Genomic DNA, 18,919 nt, shown 5'->3' on the forward strand with positions numbered 1-18,919 from the left:
TCAATCAATTCCAACTTTGCAAGATCTTTTTTTTTCCCCCGCTAGTTGAAATTGACTGATTGAACCTTTTTTTTTTCACACGGCGGCAGAGGCCTAAAGCAAAGAGGTTTTATAAAACCCAGCTGAAGGCCTAGGACTGGGGCGACGGCGCCCGTGCCCACAGAGAGGGCTCCGAGTGCCGCCTCTGGCACCCGTGCCATAGGTTCGCCACCACTGCCCTATACCATTTCGGACAAATGGCTGTCCAGTCTCTTCTTAAAAACTTCCAGTGTTGGAGCATTCACCCAGCCTTGGTTGTCTCAAGAGTTTATAGAGAAGCTTGCCCAGTTTTGCTAATGATTCTTGTGGTAGGAAGGCAGCATGCTTAAAGAGCCTTCAGGAGCTTACAGTTTATTTTGCTCTAAAAGCAGCAGAGAGGACTTATGTGTTTCGTCTATTATCTCTTATCATGGTATCATTTGAATCCAAGGAATTCAATATATATACATTACAAGATAATACAAACAGACTGGTGCAGCAGTTTTGAAAACATTCAGCATAATCCTGTTCTCTTTTATTTAGACCATGTGCCGCCTCCTCAATTTTGAATGTTCTTATTCTTGAGTCATTGGGAAAGATTGAGGCCAAGCCTTACCCCCTACCACAAACCACAGTTCATTTTTTTTAAAAAGAAAGTATTTATTAAGTATTTATTTCAAATAACTCTTTTTGGGAAAAAAAAAAGAAAAATAACGCTATTACTTTGTAGCATTAAATATGAGCTTTGGGACTAAATAACTATATTGCCGTTGTATTAAACGCAATGTGCTTTAAAGAAGAAACCTAGCCATCTGTCTTTCTGTCCACCCGTCCACCTCGCGATCCATCAAATATTGTGACAATAACCCTTTCAACTTGAATTAATGGAAGGCTATTCTTCTACAAAACCAGGTGAGAAGAAAAAGGAAAGCCCAACCTATAACTTGATTCACAAAAGGCGGGTTGCTTAATCATCGTGATGTTTAATTTGATATTTTTGTGCTATTCTTTTGATAGCCGAAGGCCCATGCTAATCAACATAATTGTTCATAATTGATTTATAATTTTCTTATGCTGCTGCTTCAGCAGAAAATGCTTGCGATCCTCCTTTACATTTCTCCATATCACCCACTCTTGACAGCAAATGCTTCTGCAGAAAGCCACGAGCATGTACACACCAGGCAGCACAGACCTGCCATGAAATAATTATTGTACTTTTAGCATGCAGGGGATAATGTTCTTGGAGGATCAAAATCATTAGCTGCCCAAATAAAAGTTCAATTTCAGTCCCCCTGCTAGGTAATTAGCTACTTTCCATTTATTTTTATGAATCATTGCTGATTCCCGGCGATTGCCTGGAAAAGTTCATGCAATTTTCTTGGTAAGATTTTGGAAATGTTTTCCCATTTCCTAGGGCTGAGAGAGAGAGGAACTGATTCAAGGTCATCCTAGTGCTTTTGTACCTGAGATAGGACTAGAACTCATGGTCTCCCAGTTCCTAGCCCAATGTTTCTCAACCTTGACAACTTTCAGATAGGTGGACATCAACTCCCAGAATTCCCCTGCCAGCAAGTGTGGACAGTTCAAGTGTGGACTTCAACTTCCACACTTTAATTCCCCTGCTGGCTGGGGAATTCTGGGAATTGAAGTCCACATATCCAAAAGTTGCCATGGTTGAAAAACCTTGGGCTAGAAACTGGGAGACTGTGAAATCTAGTCCTACCTTAGGCATGAAACCAGCTGGGTGACTTTGGATCAGGTCCACGTATCTCACAGTTGCTAAAGTTGAAAAACGCTTCTATCTCGATGTCTTAGCTCAATGGTGGCGAACCTATGTCACGGGTGCCAGAGGCGGCACTCAGAGTCCTCTCTGTGGGCACGCGCGCCGTCGCCCTAGTCCTAGGCCTTCAGCTGGGTTTTATAAAACCTTTTCGCTTTAGGCCTCCGCCACCGTGTACAAAAAAAAAAAAGGTTCAATCAATCAGTCAATTTCAACTTCTCGCGGGAAAAAAAAGATCTTGCAAAGTTGGAATTGATTGATTGAACTTTTTAGTCCCACCCAGTCTGCCGCTACCACCGTAGCCACCCCCACCCAATGGGCCATGTCCACCCAATGGGCCACACCCACCCGACACCCGACGATGCATAAGTGGGTTTTGAGTTGCAGTTTGGGCCCTCGGTCTCTAAAAGGTTCGCCATCACTGTCTTAGCTGCTACACCAAAGTGACTCTATAACATAGCTGCAAAACAACATTTAAACATTTCTGAGAAGATTCAGATACCAGGGCTTTTCCATGCATCTCCTTTCTGTGTCCCTCAAATCTTTTATCTCCCATCCTGTAAGGGTTTTTAATCTAGGCAGAGAGAGAGAAACAGTTTGGAAGTGGGTTGCAAAAGCATTGTTGGAGAAGTATGAAAGCTAATGCCTGGGGGGGGGGGACTGATGCTGTTTTAGGAACAGCAGTGCGCTTTGGTCTCAACTCACTTCCCACCTACTCAATCTGGAGGCTTGCATTGAAATACAGGTTGACTAGGAGACAAATAACACCTAGCTAGTCCTGAAACAGCATCATACTGCATACTCACATCTCACAAATTACTCCTTGGTTCTAAGCTGGTTTTCTCCTTGACTGATTTCCACCCATTGCTTCTTGTTCTGCTTTCCGGTGCTTTTAAAAATAAGATGACCCCCTCTTCTTTGTGGCAGCCCCTGAGATAATTGGAACACTGCTGCCCTGTCCTTCTTTTTATTAAACTAGACATACTCTATTCCTGTCAATGTTCTTCCTAGCCCTCTTAGGTGATCTTTTCTGCACTCTTTCCAGAACATCTTTTTATATCTGAATTACATTTCAGAAGTCTTATCACAGACCAAATAACTGCCATCACGGGAACCATGGTGGGACAGGGGTTAGAATGCAGCATTGCCGGCTAATTCTGCCGACTGCCAGCAGTTCGATTCTCACCAGCTCAAGGTGGACTCAGCCTTCCATCCTTCTGAAGTCGGTAAAATGAGGAGCCTGATTATTGGGGGGCAATGTGCTAACTCTGTAAACCGCTTAGAGAGGGCTGTGCAGCACTGTGAAGCGGCATATAAGTTTAAGTGCTATTGAACAAACATCCTCTCGTTTCCTCTCTACATCGCATCTACCCCAGCTCCTTGATTCCTTAGCACCCCTTTTCTCCAATCACCCTTTCTACATACAGGTACCAATCATAGACGTTCTTACAAAGAAGACATATACAATTACAAGGGCAGGATGGGATTTCCGTTACCTTAAATATTCAGTTCACAAACATAGTGCAGAGTTTCTCTTAATCTAACAAAGGCATAATAGAAAATAATTCCTTCAGAAAAGATCTCATCACACACAGCTTCCCTAGATGTGATCCATAAAATTACCATGACACTGGAGAAGTGTAAATCCAGTGCAACAGGACACAAGAAAGATTTGGGGAATTCAATCTTGCTTTCTATTTGCAAAGTTGACAGGGAGCATTGCTCCGAATAAAATTCTCAGTGTAAAAAGGCAGAAGCAGAAAGGAAAGAAAGAAAGAAAGAAAGAAAGAAAGAAAGAAAGAGAGAGAGAGAGAGAGAGAGAGAGAGAGAGAGAGAGAAAGGAAGGAAGGAAGAAAGAAAGAAAAAGAAAGAGAGAGAGAGAGAGAAAGGAAGGAAGGAAGGAAGGAAGAAAGAAAGAGAAAGAAAGAAAGAAAGAAACCAGCCCCTAATCTCTCGAGAACGTCTCACTGAATTAAAGTGAGAATCAAACACCTTGCAAGAGCTCAAGCTTCCCTGATGAGATCCCAACAAGATTGTTGCAAATCAATATTGCAAAATTCCAGGCCATTTTTAATTTTGTTGGCGAGGAGAGGAACGTGTGAGATGACATAGTGTCTGGTACCTAAACTGTAAATGGTATCTTGTTGGCTCGCAGACATATTTTCATAAAAAAACCTGTAAGATTACAATAACCAACGTCATATTTTTTTTGTTGTTTTGCAAATAACAAATCTGCTATATTTTTAGCAGGAGTTTTTTGCTGCAGAGGAGGCAAAACCAGGTCAGTCTTTGGGGAGAGGCCAAACGTGAATTACAACTTCAGAGAGAACTAAATTAAAACAAAATGTACCAGGGGGAAAAAAGATTTTGAGCACAAGCCCAGAACTTCGCTTTTGCGCGGAAAATGGGGCACCACATCCTGGACGATGTCGTTGGTGCCATCCAATAACTACTAAGGGCGTCTGAATTCATTTCAATTGAAGGAGAAGCAACAGGAGAAAAAAAGATTAGGAACCAGGAAAAAGAGGAAAGAAATTAAAAATAAGAAGGGATGAATTGGGGCATTTGAACAGATGTATCTATGGTTCATTTTAGCTGTCCTAGCTGTTGGGTTAAGAGAGGGATTTTAGAGGAGAGATTTTGAAAAGAAAACTGAAGGATGGAAAAGACCAACAGCAAACTCATTTGTTGAATGAACATCCACATCCGTTTCCGGCTATTCTCCAAGGTGCCTGAAGGCAGGACAAGAAGCAACGGATGGAAACTGATCAAGGAGAGAAGCAACCTAGAACTAAGGAGAAACTTCCTGACAGTTAGAACAATTAACCAGTGGAACAACCTGCCTCCAGAAGCGGTGAATGCTCCAATACTGGAAGTTTTTAAGAAGAGACTGGACAGCCATTTGTCTGAAATGGTGTAGGGTTTCCTGCCTGAGCAGGGGGTTGGACTCAATGACCTCCAAGGTCCCTTCCAACTTTATTATTATTATTAAAATTGGATAAGGCAGCTTGGTTACTGTTGTAAAGTTGAAACCTGTGGTCTCCTCTGTTGCTTATTGCAGGGGAATCCAACCTTGGCAACTTCAACTCCCAGAATTCCATGCTGGCTGAGGAATTCTGGGAATTGAAGTCCACAAGTTGCCAAGGTTGGAGACCCCTGGCCTATTGTCATTGCCTTGCTTCTAAAGCAGCCAATCATACTGAGAAATCTCCCATCTCTCATTTAATAAGAAAGACTAACCATGATGGAGCTAGCAAAGTACAGAGTCCTCGTTTTACAACTGTAATGAAGCTTGCCCGTTATGATTGCAAGTCATGACAGTCGTAAAGCGGGTTACCCACAGGATGAGCCCGATTTTACCATCTTTTTTCCAGTGGTCATTAAGTGAATGAGGTGGGGGGAGGTTGTTAAGTGAACGGATTGTTCACTACGGAATGGTTTTGTGAAAAGTCAGAAGTAAATGTCAATTTTCAGCAGCAAAGTTGTAAATCACAGTGACATGCTGCAGTGACAGCCTAAATGGGGGCCAGTTCCTGATCACCGGAAATGCGATCACATGCCTGGCTGTTGGAAATTTGGAACCAGGTTGTAAGTACAGGTAGTCCTTGGTTTACAACAGTTCATTTAGTGACTGTTTGAAGTTACAACGGCACTGAAAAAAGTGACTTATGACCACTTTTCACACGACATTTGCAGCATCCCCACGATCAAGTGATCAAAATTCAGATGCTTGTCAACTGACTCGTATTTATGACAGCGTCCCTTTTGCAACCTTCTGACAAGCAAAGTCAATGGGGAAGCCCAATTTACTTAACAACTGCAGCGATCCACTTAACGACTGCGGCAAGACGAATCATAAAGTGGGGCAAAACTCACTTAACAAATAGTTTTTGGAAGCTCCGAGGCCCATCTATAATATACCTCTTTTGGTGAGGCCTGAGCAGAACAACTGCATCACAACTTGGAATATGGAACCACAAAATATTCTTAGTTCCTTTAGGCTACAATTGAAAAAAAAAAAGAGCGGTAAAGATATTTCCTGTCAAGAACAGAAAACTTGGTCTGCTTTCTCAAAAAATCCTATTTCCCCTGAGAGAGAGAGATCTGCCACTCAAGAGATGGCTCCAACTGGCTTCTTTCAGATCTGCCTAAACATTACATAACGGGATGAGTGTTTCGTTTTCTTATTCCCTCAGGTGCCGATTTCTGCTGGAAGCGCTCAGAGGCAATGTCTCACATAGAGCCATGCAAGGGTTCAGATGCTCTTTCTTCCTGCAGAATGATGAAAAGATGGAGCAGCCTCTGGGAGGAATTTCCCTTGAGATTCAGTAGAAGCATGAGTCGCCAGAGAAGTTGCTGAAGAGAGAGGCATTTATTTATATATTTGTTAAATTGATGCTGCTGTCCAACACCACAGTCACTCTGGCTGGCATGCAGTCAAATCATTATGAAAATACGAATGAAACACCCCAACTGTCTGGAGGAGAAAAAAACATCTATTCTAAAATGGTACAGTATTTAAGACCTAGTCTAACCCAAGACCTGTGGGAAAAGCCAAATTTACAGGGCTCTTTTAAAGATGGTTAAGGTGGGAACTGGGCAAATCTCAAGAGGTTCCAGAGTGCAGGTGCTGTAACAGAGAAGGCCATGCTTTCTGGATATGGTCAGATGAGGCTACTGAAGAGAAGAGACTAGGTGCAAGCTAATTCTGTTCAATTCTGTTTTGGTCGCCACGATATAAAAAAGACGTTGAGACTCTAGAAAGAGTGCAGAGAAGAGCATCAAAGATGATCAGGGGACAGGAGGCTAAAACATATAAGGAACGGTTGCTGGAATTGGGTATGTCTAGTTTAACAAAGAGAAGGACGAGGGGGGACATGATAGCAGTGTTCCAATATCTCAGGGGCTGCCACAAAGAAGAGGGAGTCAAGCTATTCTCCAAAGCGCCTGAAGGCAGGACAAGAAGCAACGGATGGAAACTAACCAAGGAGAGAAGCAACCTAGAACTAAGGAGAAACTTCCTGACAGTTAGAACAATTAACCAGTGGAACAATCTGCCTCCAGAAGTGGTGAATGCTCCAACACTGGAAGGTTTTAAGAAGAAACTGGACAGCCATTTGTCCGAAATGGTATAGGGTTTCCTGCCTGAGCAGGAGGTTGGACTAGATGACCTCCGAGGTACCTTCCAACTTTATTATTATTATTATTATTATTATTATTATTATTATTATTATTATTGTTGTTGTTGTTGTTGTTGTTGTTGTTGTTGTTGTTGTTGTTGTTATTATTATTACTCTAGTGAAGAGAAGACAAACAAAGATGATTAGGGGACTGCAGGCAAAAACGTATGAAGAATGGCTGCAGGAATTGGGTATGTTTCGTTTAATGTAAAGAAGGACTGGGGTGACATGAAAGCAATTTCTTTTCCAACAAATAATCCAAGAATTTGGGCCTTCCCAAGTCATTCCATCAGATGTATGTTGAATTAGGAATCACATTTTAATTATACAGACAAAGTCTATATACAGTTCATATACAGTTCATTGGCAACCTGCATATTGAAATGTCAGTGTAAGAAACACTCAAACCAGCAGCTTAGTACATTGGGTGACTAAGGACTTGTTTATACGTTTGGAAGGAAGGACCAGTTTCTCCATTCCACTTTTTACGTCTAAGACTCACAGGTCCCTAGAGAACCTTGCTAGTTAGTTCCTGTAGCAGAAAACAACTGAAAAAAAAAAGTAGGGCATCAGATGTAGGGAACTGGCTGGTACAGGAAAGTCAAGAAAACATGAGAAAGTACAGGCTGTTCAGGACTTGGAGAGCTCCAAGATAAGAGATGCCTTGGCAAATGTTAAATAGTAAGTAAGAACTATCAATCAGTGTGGTGCCCTTCCACCAAACTGCCAATTTTTAAACCTTTCACTTTTTAATATTTTGGTCTAGTGGTTAAGGCGCCAGGCTAGAAAACAAGAGACTTGTGAATTCTAGTCCTGCCTTAGGCATGAAAACCAGCTGGATGACCTTGGCCCAGTCACTCCCTTTCAGTTGTGGGGAAAATAGGAGAAAGGCCAGTTATTTGTAATCATAATAAAATGGGTTATAAATAAATAAATAAGACAACTATAGAAATGGGATCTGACTAACTTCAAAGTTAATGTATATAAAAGTATATACATAATTTATAATGTATATAAACCACGTAATAATGTTAAAAGTTTATGATCTTGTGGGGTCGCATTACTACTCCAGGGCAACTTGCGGCATATCAAGCTTATACTCGGAACTGTTGGGGGAGGCCCTGTCTTCACCCTCTTTCACTCACCCAAAGGATCTGAAATGAGCCGTCTCTTACTCCTTGGGAATCCTCCTGGGAATCTGGCCCACTCTATTCCAAACCACATAAACTATTAAACCATGGCACGTTACTTACAGAGACTGAAATAACTGCCACCGGTTCTAATTTGGACATCACTTCCCAGAAGCAGAGAAAAGTGGAAGAAAAGAACTAAGGGGGGAAAAGAGAGAAAAAAGGGAAGAGAAGAGAGAGTTTAATACTTTGTTTTTGTTTGTATAGCAGATATTAACTGATGACACCCACTTGATTTACTAGCCACGTTTTGGAAATTCGTTATAAACATCTCCAGCCCAGTGATATCAAATCCAGCTACTTCAACAAAAGGGTTTTTCCCCCCCAGAAAGATTCTACTTTCAAGTAAGAAACATTTGCAGCTTTCTCATCTTCAGAAACCTCGAAAGAAAAGCACCACATCTTGAAAAAGAACACTTGCTTTGCAGACGGAAAGATTCAGGTAGGCCCAGATATGGCTAACCAAAAGGACTTTGATTTGAAACTCAAGAGAATACCCTGCAATCAGACTGGGAACACTGAGTTGAGATGGATCTCTGGCTTGCCTCAAGGTAAATCTTTTGTACTTTAAAAAAAAAAAAAGCATTTGCATAAATTTATCCAATTTGCACACACCAAATCTACAGGCAAACAAGAATTAAGCCACGCGCTCATATTCACCTTTTTTTTAAAAAAAAAAAAAAAGTCGAATAATATTAACGAAAAGTGCCACACCAATGCATATTTTAAAAGAAAGCATTTGGGAAGAGGGCAATACAACCATTGGAAGAAATGGATAGAAAATCCATTCACCTGTCCGCTCTCCAAATTGACCAGGAAATGGGTCCAAACCGAGTTGAGATTAGGAATAGCGAGAAACTCAGCCTAGGTTTGCCCACCCTCACAAGCGCGTCCATCTCTTTTCTTGAAATCTTTTGTTGGTGTAGCCATTTCTACAAAAATGTCCACCCTTGCAGACTAAATGCCTGCTTCCAGTCAGCTTTAAAAGTGATTACACAGCACTAATTTGATCCCAAGGTTTGGCGTTCTGAATCTTGATTGACTGCCTTGGATTTGGCCAGAAAGTCAGCACTCACAAACAATAACCTCCACCCCACCGCCCCCGAACAAAACCCCATAAGTTTCAGGCCAAGTTAGTTCTGTTTGCCTTCTGGCTTTTGTTTTACCGAATCCAAACACCAGACAGGGATTATTTACACCTAAATATTTCCCCAGTCTTTCTTCTGCTGACACTCAAACCTCAAACCAAGCAAAGGGCTATAAGAGCTTCCCTCTTCCATAAAACTCCATGCCAGGAGAAAGGGACAGCCACAGAAACTTCAAGCCTTCTGATTATTATTATTTTTTGCAGACCCGAAGCCATACACACCCAGGAGAGCTGCTTGATGCACAACCTCGGGATCTAAGCTCCCATTTTCCGGACGGAGAGGCAGGGGAGGAAAACGAGACTGGAAGGCAACCTGCTCCATTGTTCATCCCACCCCTGGTTCCTGCCTCGTGAAACTTCGGCCCTTACTTTCCATCTCAAGAAAGTGAAACCGAGTTAAGTGAAATCCGGGTTGGTTCCTGCATCGCCTTCCTCGCCGGGCATGGAGAAGACAAGAGAGTGGAAAGACTTCCCCCCCCCCCTTCCCCTCCCCTCCCCCGCCATCCACCTCTGCATACATACGTGCAACGGGCTCTCCAGGATCCCGAAGTTGCCCCCCCCCCTCCCCCGCTGCGGACTGCCTCGGGTCGACCAGACGGCTTTCGCCGCCGCAGGAGCGCCGGAGGCATCTTGAGTCCAGCAGACTCCGCCCGGAGTTTTTCCCTCGTCCTCAGCCCCCCCCTCCCCCGCCAGATGTTTCCACGGAGAGGACCGCAAGCCCGTTGAGCGGAACCGCTGCAGGCTATACAGCACACGCACGGAGGGGGAGGCGAGGGAGGGGGCTGTGTGTGTGTGTGTGGGAAACGCGCGCGCCCACCCGTGCGCCCACCCTCCAGACCTCCTCGTGCAGTTCAGCCCCTCCTCTCCGCCCCCCCCTCCCCACTTTGGAGCGAGACAATGGCTCACCCTGCCCTTGGAAGGCTCCTCTGCTTTTGGGGCGCCCGCAGGAAGGCAGCGCTCGCCTCTCCGCGCCCCCGTCGCCAGCCCCGGGGAGGCGCCGTGGGACCGAAGGCTTTCGCTCCTTTCAAAACGCCGGCTTGGGGAGGGAGTCCCGGGGGCGCCCGTTGGGGATCCGAGCCATTCCGCCTGGGCGGCGGCGTGTGTGGGGGGGGGGAAAGACTAGCTCCAGAAGAGCGATCGGGGAGAGTCCTAGGCGGGGCTACACCCTAGCCCAGCCCGTCGCCGCCTCCTCCCGGGGAGGCGGCGCGGAGGAGGAGAGAGGCGGAGGGGGAAGCGAGCCCGCCCTCGCCCACCTCCTCCTCCTCCTCCTCCTCCTCTGCCCCTTCCCGGAGCGCGTCCGGCCAGAGGACCGGCCTCGCCGTGCGGGCTTCTTGCCCAGCGGGCGCCTCGGTGGTGGAGCAGAGCAGCGGGGCGATGGCGCAGGAGGCTCCTCTCCGCCCAGCCGGCAGCCGGGGAAGGCGCTCCTGGGACGGCCAGCCGCGATGGAGCGGCGGGCGCGCAACGGGAGGGGCCTCGGCCGCGCCCCAGGCAACCCGCCCCGCCGCGCTGCTGCCCCCGGCTCGCTGGCTTGCCGAGGCTGGAGGAACAAAGGAAGCGGGCGGGGCGGGAGGCACCCCCTGCCCACACTGCTTCCCCTTTCCCGGGCGAGAGGAGGGCTGTCCAAAGGCTGGAGAGAAGCTGGATGGCCTCCAGTTTGCCTGGCTGCCTTGGCTCTTCCGCGCGTAAAAACTGAACCCGAGCATGGGTGGGCTCGGGTTTAGGGCCACGTGCGAATTTGTGTGTGCGTGTGTGGAAACAGAACGGAGGAGGGGAAGGGTTGCTTTTCTTGGCGCTCTTTTGTTGTTGTTAATTGCGAAGTCGTGTCTGACCCATCGCGACCCCATGGACCACGTTCCTCCAGGTCTTCCTGTCCTCTACCATCTTCTGGAGTCCCTTTAAGCTCACGCCTGCTGCTTCGGGGACTCCATCCAGCCACCTCATTCTCTGTCGTCCCCTTCTTCTATTGCCCTCAATCTTTGTTGTTGTTGTTGTTAATTGCGAAGTCATGTCCGACCCATCACGACCCCATGGACAACGTTCCTCCAGGCCTTCCTGTCCTCTACCATCTTCTGGAGTCCATTTAAGTTCAGGCCTCCTGCTTCGGTGACTCCATCCAGCCACCTCCTCCTCTGTCGTCCCCTTCTTCTATTGCCCTCAATCTTTGTTGTTGTTAATTGCAAAGTCGTGTCCGACCCATCGCGACCTCATGGACCACGTTCCCTCAAGCCTTCCTGTCCTCTACCATCTTCTGGAGTCCATTTAAGCTCACGCCTACTGCTTCAGTGACTCCATCCAGCCACCTCATTCTCTGTCGTCCCCTTCTTCTATTGCCCTCGATCTTTCCCAGCATTAGGCTCTTCTCCAGTGAGTCCTTCCTTCTCATTAGGTGGCCAAAGGACTTGAGTTTCAACTTCAGGATCTGGCCTTCTAAAGAGCAGTCGGGGTTGATCTCCTCTAGGACTGACCGGTTTGATCGCCTTGCAGTCCAGGGGACTCGCAGGAGTCTTCTCCAGCACCAGAGTTCAAAGGCCTCCATTCTTTGGTGCTCAGACTTTCTTATGGTCCAACTTTCACAGCCATACATTGCAACTGGGAAAACCATGGCCTTGACTATGCGTACTTTTGTTGGCAGGGTGATGTCTCTGCTTTTTAGTATGCTGTCTAGAATTGCCATGGCTTTCCTCCCCAGGAGCAAGTGTCTTTTAATTTCTTGGCTGCAGTCCCCATCCGCGGTGATCTTGGAGCCCAGGAAGATAAAATCTGTCACTACCTCCATTTCTTCCCCATCTATTTGCCAGGAATTGAGAGGGCCGGATGCCGGAGGACCAGGAAGATCCACCTGGATCTGATGGGAAATGCCCAGCTGCCCTGTGGATTGGACACCCAAGATGATGTCCTTGTAGTAGGCCATGCTCAGAATGGTAGTCCTGGCCATCATAATATACCAAACCAGTTAACCCTGGTTACTTCTAACCCAAGCATAGCATGCTTGTGCTAATCCATCAGGCAGGTTTTTTCATGAACTGGGTTAAATGCATTTTCCCCGAAACCAGTCAACGGCTCTCCCTCGTTGAAATAAGCCCCGTTGTTCTGTTTCCCGATTCAGGAGACATGTTGAAACCAAAACCCGATGGATTATTCATGACATCCATTCATTAATTATTCATTACATTCATGAAGCTTCATTTCAATATTATTATTATTATTGTTATTATTATTATTATTATTATTATTATTATTATTATTATTATTATTATTATTATTATTATTATTATTATTATTATTATTATTTTGGCCTTGCATTGTCCCTCAAACCAGTATCTGTGAGATTGGGGTCTCCACCATCCGTAGTCTGTCAATGACCGCTTTAGGGAATCATATACGTTAGCTTAGTGACAGATGAGCCTGGTTAGGGAAAAAAAGAAAAGAGTTTAAAGAGTTAAAAGTTTATGCTAGTGGAACCCGAAAAATCAGGTGTTAATAGGAAACTGTGTCAGTTGCTGCAGTAGAATTACAGAGTCTTGTGATACACCTTAAAATAGGAGTGGGGAAAGAATCTGATTCCGTAGGGGATAATAGATCAGGAGGCAGAAGTTTGCCTATTAAAGAGAAGGATTAAGGGAGATACTGAAGTCTTCCACTACTTGAGGAGCTGTCACGGAAAAGAGAGAATTGACTTCACCAAAGACCCCAGGGCAGGACGAGAAATAATAAGTGGGAAGCTTGTTAAAGAGAGATCCAGTCTAGAAGTAAGGAAAAGTTTCTGACAGAGAACAATCAATGGTATAGCTTGCCTTCTGGAGTTGTGGGGGCTCCAGTCTATTTCAAAAATAAACTGGATAACCATTTGAAACCTCAAAGTTCCAGCCCCATGATTCTATCTCTTTTCTTGCTATGTAAGTGTCTTTTCTCTCCTCCCCCCCCCCTTTCTCGATCATCTCCTTTCCACTTCTTCCAAGGCTTCTGCTGGAAAGACACAGATCATCCTTGGCAGATGTTTGAATTGATCTCATACAAAGCACTTTGGGGATTAGCTCAGGAGCCATAAGCTACCTTTCCCCCAAAGAGCAACTGATTTATTGTACCACTGCATAATGCTTAATGGGATAAAGTCATCTAGCACGCAATTATCTTACGTTGGTAGAGACCTTTCCAAGGCTGCTTATTTTCATCCAGTGTGGTGAATAGACAAGACAGGCCTCATCTTTTAACGAAGAGAAGAATGAGGGGGGACATGATAGCAGTCTTCCAATATCTCAGCGGCTGCCACAAAGAAGAGGGAGTCAAGCTATTCTCCAAGGCGCCTGAAGGCAGGACAAGAAGCAATGGGTGGAAACTAACCAAGGAGAGAAGCAACCTAGAACTAAGGAGAAACTTCCTGACAGTTAGAACAATTAATCAGTGGAACAACCTGCCTCCAGAAGCGGTGAATGCTCCAACACTGGAAGTTTTTAAGAAGAAACTGGACAGCCATTTCTCCAAAATGGTGTTGGGTTTCCTGCCTGAGCAGGGGGTTGGACTAGATGACCTCCAAGGTCCCTTCCAACTTTATCATCATCATCATCATCATCATCATCATCATCATCATCATCATCATCTTATATGTAAACCATCAACTGTGTCATTGCTCCTTGAATTGAAATAAACTTGGGATTAACTTGCTGGAGATCCTTCGCTCTTATTGAGCTGAAATTCTAAGCATATTTTTAAAGCAGGAGTGTGTTAGTCTCCTACAGGGGCCTGCACTTTCACCCTCAATCCATGAGTTCATATTTTTTCTGTCTCACACAAAAAGTCTGTAAGGAGTTCCTGACAATAATAAACGTAGATACTGTCTGTTTGCAATTCAAACAAATCAAATTTAGCCATCTGAGTAGGTTCCATGATCTTCACCAACTATTCTTCTATTGTGGGTGGTGATGAATCTTTCTATCTATAGTTCCTTTTTTTCCTTCTAACTGTAACTGTTTTGTTTTTATCCTTTCCTCCAGAAAGTTAAATTTGTTTACAGACCAAAATATGCAATCATTTCAGAAACAACAAGTGATGTAAAGTGGGATTTATAATAAACGATTTATGTCCCATAAAGCTCCGAAGATTAAGTCTACGTCTACATATTCTGTAGGTGTAGTGCCATTTTTAAATCTTTTCATTTTTTTAAAAAACAAATTCCTGAAAGTAGAAAATTATCACATGGGGAAGAATTATTCTAGTTCAATCTTTAATTTGCAATAATAACTCTCAGAGGAAAATCTCCACAGTTTTTTTCCGCCCAGATGCTGGAATACAGATATAATTTCTCTTCGGCTTTTTGTGGTCCATTTCAAGCCAATCACTTAATTCAGCCTAATTCTATTCCACATAGAAAACAAGAGTCAGGAAGAGTTGTGTTTGAAATCATCTAATACTGATACAGCAGCCCTCCCTAAATTAAAGCCCTCAGAGGATGCCAATCTGCAGCTGCCTAAAATCTACAGAGGCTGTCCAAGTCTGAAACATGGGACCCAACACATCTGGATTGGGTGAACAATAGAATGCTGTCTATTCAAACTATGGAAAAGGAAGAAGCAAGCAAGTGTTGATGGCAATCCCTTTAATCACGTTTCTGGAGCTGAGCACCATCTGGCGTTCAGTTTCATTATCTTGCAAAAATGCTGAAGGCTCAAAAGGCCATTTTTGATGGATTACTCAGGGAATTGATGATGTTGAACTTTTTGATTTATGTTAAAGTAATGGAGCAGGGGGAGGATTAAGTAGAAAAATGATGCTTGGAAGGGTTTTTTAATAAGCTTTTTTAGCGTGGGACTCTAGAAAACAGGATATCTGAACAAAAAAGGACCGTTTTGCAAAACAAGGCAATTATGTATGTAGATAGATATGAATGCTTTTGTTGTAGATAGATATGTATGTAGATAGATATGTAGATATGAACATAGATATAAAGATAGATAGATAGATAGATAGATAGATGGATGGATGGATGGATGGATGGATGGATGGATGGATGGATATAGCCTATCTATATCTTCCAGCCAGCATGGCTGGCCAAAGAATTCTGGAAGTTGAAATCCAGAAGTCTTAAAGTTGCCAAGGTTGGAAGGCCTGGACTAAGAAATATTGCTTGATAGAGAATGGCCCACACCCTGCTAACCTTTCATAAGACCCTACAGACCTGTCTCTGCCCGGCTTGGGAGTCTTGAATGTACGTATGCAGGGACCGGTTTCCGGGTTAATTTAGCAATTATGATGGGTGATTTATTCTTGGCTGCTATGTATTTTAATTTTTTTATATTGTTGCAACTGTTTTAATTTTATTCACTGCCCGCTTGTTGAGATGGGTGGTTGTACAAATGGAGTAAATAAATAAATAAGACAAACAAATACATTCCCAGCTTGCCTTTTCTTTCTACTGTTATTTTTGCAAGATTCTTTCAACTCTCAGACTAATATTCTTTGAAAGAACTATAAATCAGGTAAACTATAAACCAAATAAGCAAATCAACCAGAGCTGCAGACTTTTTATTTTTTAATCAAATCGACTTCCTCTCCAGTGTGCGAGAAATCTGTGAGAAAGAGACACAGAAAGTCTCGGTCCTAACGTACATGTAGATATTGGTCCTAATTTGAAACAGTTCACTTGTTAGATTTCTTGTGACAATCGCTTTCATCTTAATCTTGCTACAGAGAATTGGGAGGGATTTGTGCTTGGAGAGAGAAAAAAAATCACTTTCCATTCTGACAGCTACCAAAGGACTTTCTTAGTTTTGCAGAAAAGGGAGATGAGCAAATTGCCTGACCTTGCATCTGATGCCAACTTTTCTGCTCTCCCTCTGTGTGTGTGTGTGTCTCTCTCTCTCTGTGTTTAAATTCTCTCTTGCATTTTTAGAGGAAAGATGACTTTCAGCATCCCTTGAATCTAGGTCAAGTCATCTAATGATTATTGTAGAAGGTGTCCCAAGTGAAGATTGGCAGTTCTTATCTGATCTAGCTTATCTAAGATGCCAGATGTCAACAATTATTTTATAAGAAAACAAGTAATGATTCTCTCAAATCAACCTTGATTTGGAATGGTTTATTGGCTGCAGTGTGTAAGTTCCTTCTAGGTCTAGGACCTTTTTCTGGTTTTTTTTCCCCACTGACTATAAACCTGGCACTTCTTGATGACCTCCCATCATAATATCATTACATAAAGCATCTCTTCAACGAGTCACAATGACTGCTAAAGAAATGTTTGAATCTCTTGATATTTTTCCAGCCAGATCATGGGTGGATGGAAATCTTGGTGGTCAGTTTCTTTGAGAATTGGAAATGGAGGAAATGGACTATAAATAGCCATTCCACCATTGCCACATCAATTGTTTCAAAGAACCTTAGCGCTAAGGCATGCATCAGAAGACAGATCACTAATCAAATGCAGAGAGGAAAGTATACTTGGAACTAATTACCGATGGCACAGTAGGAATGGACCTGCTGTTGGCTGCCAGAGAGGGACATAAATTTTATTTATTTATTTATTTGCATATCCCACCTTTATTATTTTTACAAAGAACTCATGGCAGCGAACATAGTAACACACCTTCCACCTCCCATTTTCCCCACAACAACCCTGTAAGGTAAGTTGAACTGAGAGAGAGGGACTGGCCCAAAGTCACTCAGTTGGCTTTCATGACTAAAGTGGGACTAGAACTCACTACTCTCCTGCTTTCTAACTTGATGCCTTAGCCCAGGGGTCTTCAAACTTGGCAACTTTAAAACTTGTGGACTTCAACTCCCAGAATTCCTCAGCCAGCCAGGGCTGGCTGAGGAATTCTGGGAGTTGAAGTTCACAAGTCATAAAGGGGCCACATTTGAAGACCCCTGCCTTAGCCACTAGACCAGCGGTTCTCAACCGATGGGTTGCGACCCCATTTGGGGTCGATCGACCATTTCACGGGGGTCGCCAAGCAAGGCTGTCCGCCATTTTTTTCCCCTTTTCCGGCGGGTGCCTTACCTCCCTTGGGCTGGGCCAGCTGGTGGTCGGCCTGCTCCGTCTCTGCCGCTTGACAGCTACGCCTCGGCCGGCGCAGGGGGCGGAACCACGCATGTGCGGCGCTCCCGGGCAGGGAAAGCCCTCGACTTACGACCGGTTGGGTAGTCCTCGACTTACGACCGGTTTACTCCACGACTTACGACCGGTTTAGTCCTCGACTTACGACCAGTTTAGTCCTCGACTTACCACCGGTTGGGGGTTGCGGCATTAAAAAGGTTGAGAACCACTGCACTAGACCAAGCTGGCTCAGCCTTCTATTGTAATCAATTCGGTTGAATATCTAATCTATTTTTCTACCTCCTCATGTCCAGTGTTGCTGCTGATTTGCTTATCCTTCTGTTTACAAACACAATCTGGAAAGCAAAGCCAAGCCGTGTTATGGCTTTTCCTTCTTCTGCTTATTTTTCCTCATTACTCATGTCCTAAAAGGGAAGAGTCAAGGGAGAGCAAGGATATTCTGAGCAGTATCAAAAATGTCTTCTCATTGTGACATAGATTTCCATACATGCCTGGGGCTTCTTACTCCTAATAATTAGCTTAGGAGGTCTCAATTCTCAGAGATTTGCAATTCTCAGATATCTGAAGGAGAGGGAATAAGTCCTGTACTGTCCCGTGATGAATTAGCAACATTTACAAGTGAAGCCATGGGAGCTTATTCAGCGGACTAGAAAGTTTAAAAAATAAAATTGATCACATTATTAGGGAAAGGTCTATTGTACCCCGTGTGCCAACAATCTCTTAAGGAAATACCCCATTTTACAGTACCTGTAAAGAAAAAGTAATTTGCAAGAGGAAAATAACTAAGATAGTTTCACAGTTAATGAAGCTGTGCAGTTGGTCTGGTTTCTTGCAGGAGCTGAAATGCTTTAGATGTGCTGGAAAATGTAGATTTTTTTTAATGAGTAAAAATGGGTGTCTAAGTAAAAACCATGTGACAGGGTGTTAAAGTGAATATGTGAGATCTAAAACATCAGAAGACAATATTTGTAGCTCAGGGTTAACTGTGGGGGGTTTTTGGCGTTCTCTGAACTTGATGGTTTTCTTGCAGATGTTTCATTATCCAGAACCTACTCCCTCTAGAACTGATGATATTATCTAGTTTGGTAATGAAATGATTGCAAGAAAACCACCAAGCTCAGAAAGCACCAAGGACTCCACATCTAAAACAATGGATAGGTTTTGATGGCATCAATGTTAGTGAGGGGTTTTTGTTGTCCTTGTTCTTTTTATCTCTGCCTGCTCTGATTTCAAAGGATTGTGGTCCATTATGGACCATGGTCTTCTGATCTTTTGGTACCTTTAGTAGAGATTTTGATTTGGGACCTGAATCAAACCTTTTACATGAGTACAGATCCCAATCTTTCACCAGTTGTTCATTACCACCAGTAACAAATATATAAAAGTATAACAGGGATGTTGAGATAATTCATTCAATAAATGATTGTAACTAAAAATACATTTAATTAGAATAGCTGCAACAGTCAGGACAAACAAGACATCATCTAAGCTTTCTTATAACAGGCAAGAACCACAATGCTTTAAACATATTTAAACATTGGATTTCTATATGAGAAA

Source organism: Protobothrops mucrosquamatus, unplaced genomic scaffold (assembly GCF_001527695.2).
Source record: "Protobothrops mucrosquamatus isolate PMUCROS unplaced genomic scaffold, P.Mucros_1.0 scaffold605, whole genome shotgun sequence".
NCBI lineage: Eukaryota > Metazoa > Chordata > Lepidosauria > Squamata > Viperidae > Protobothrops > Protobothrops mucrosquamatus.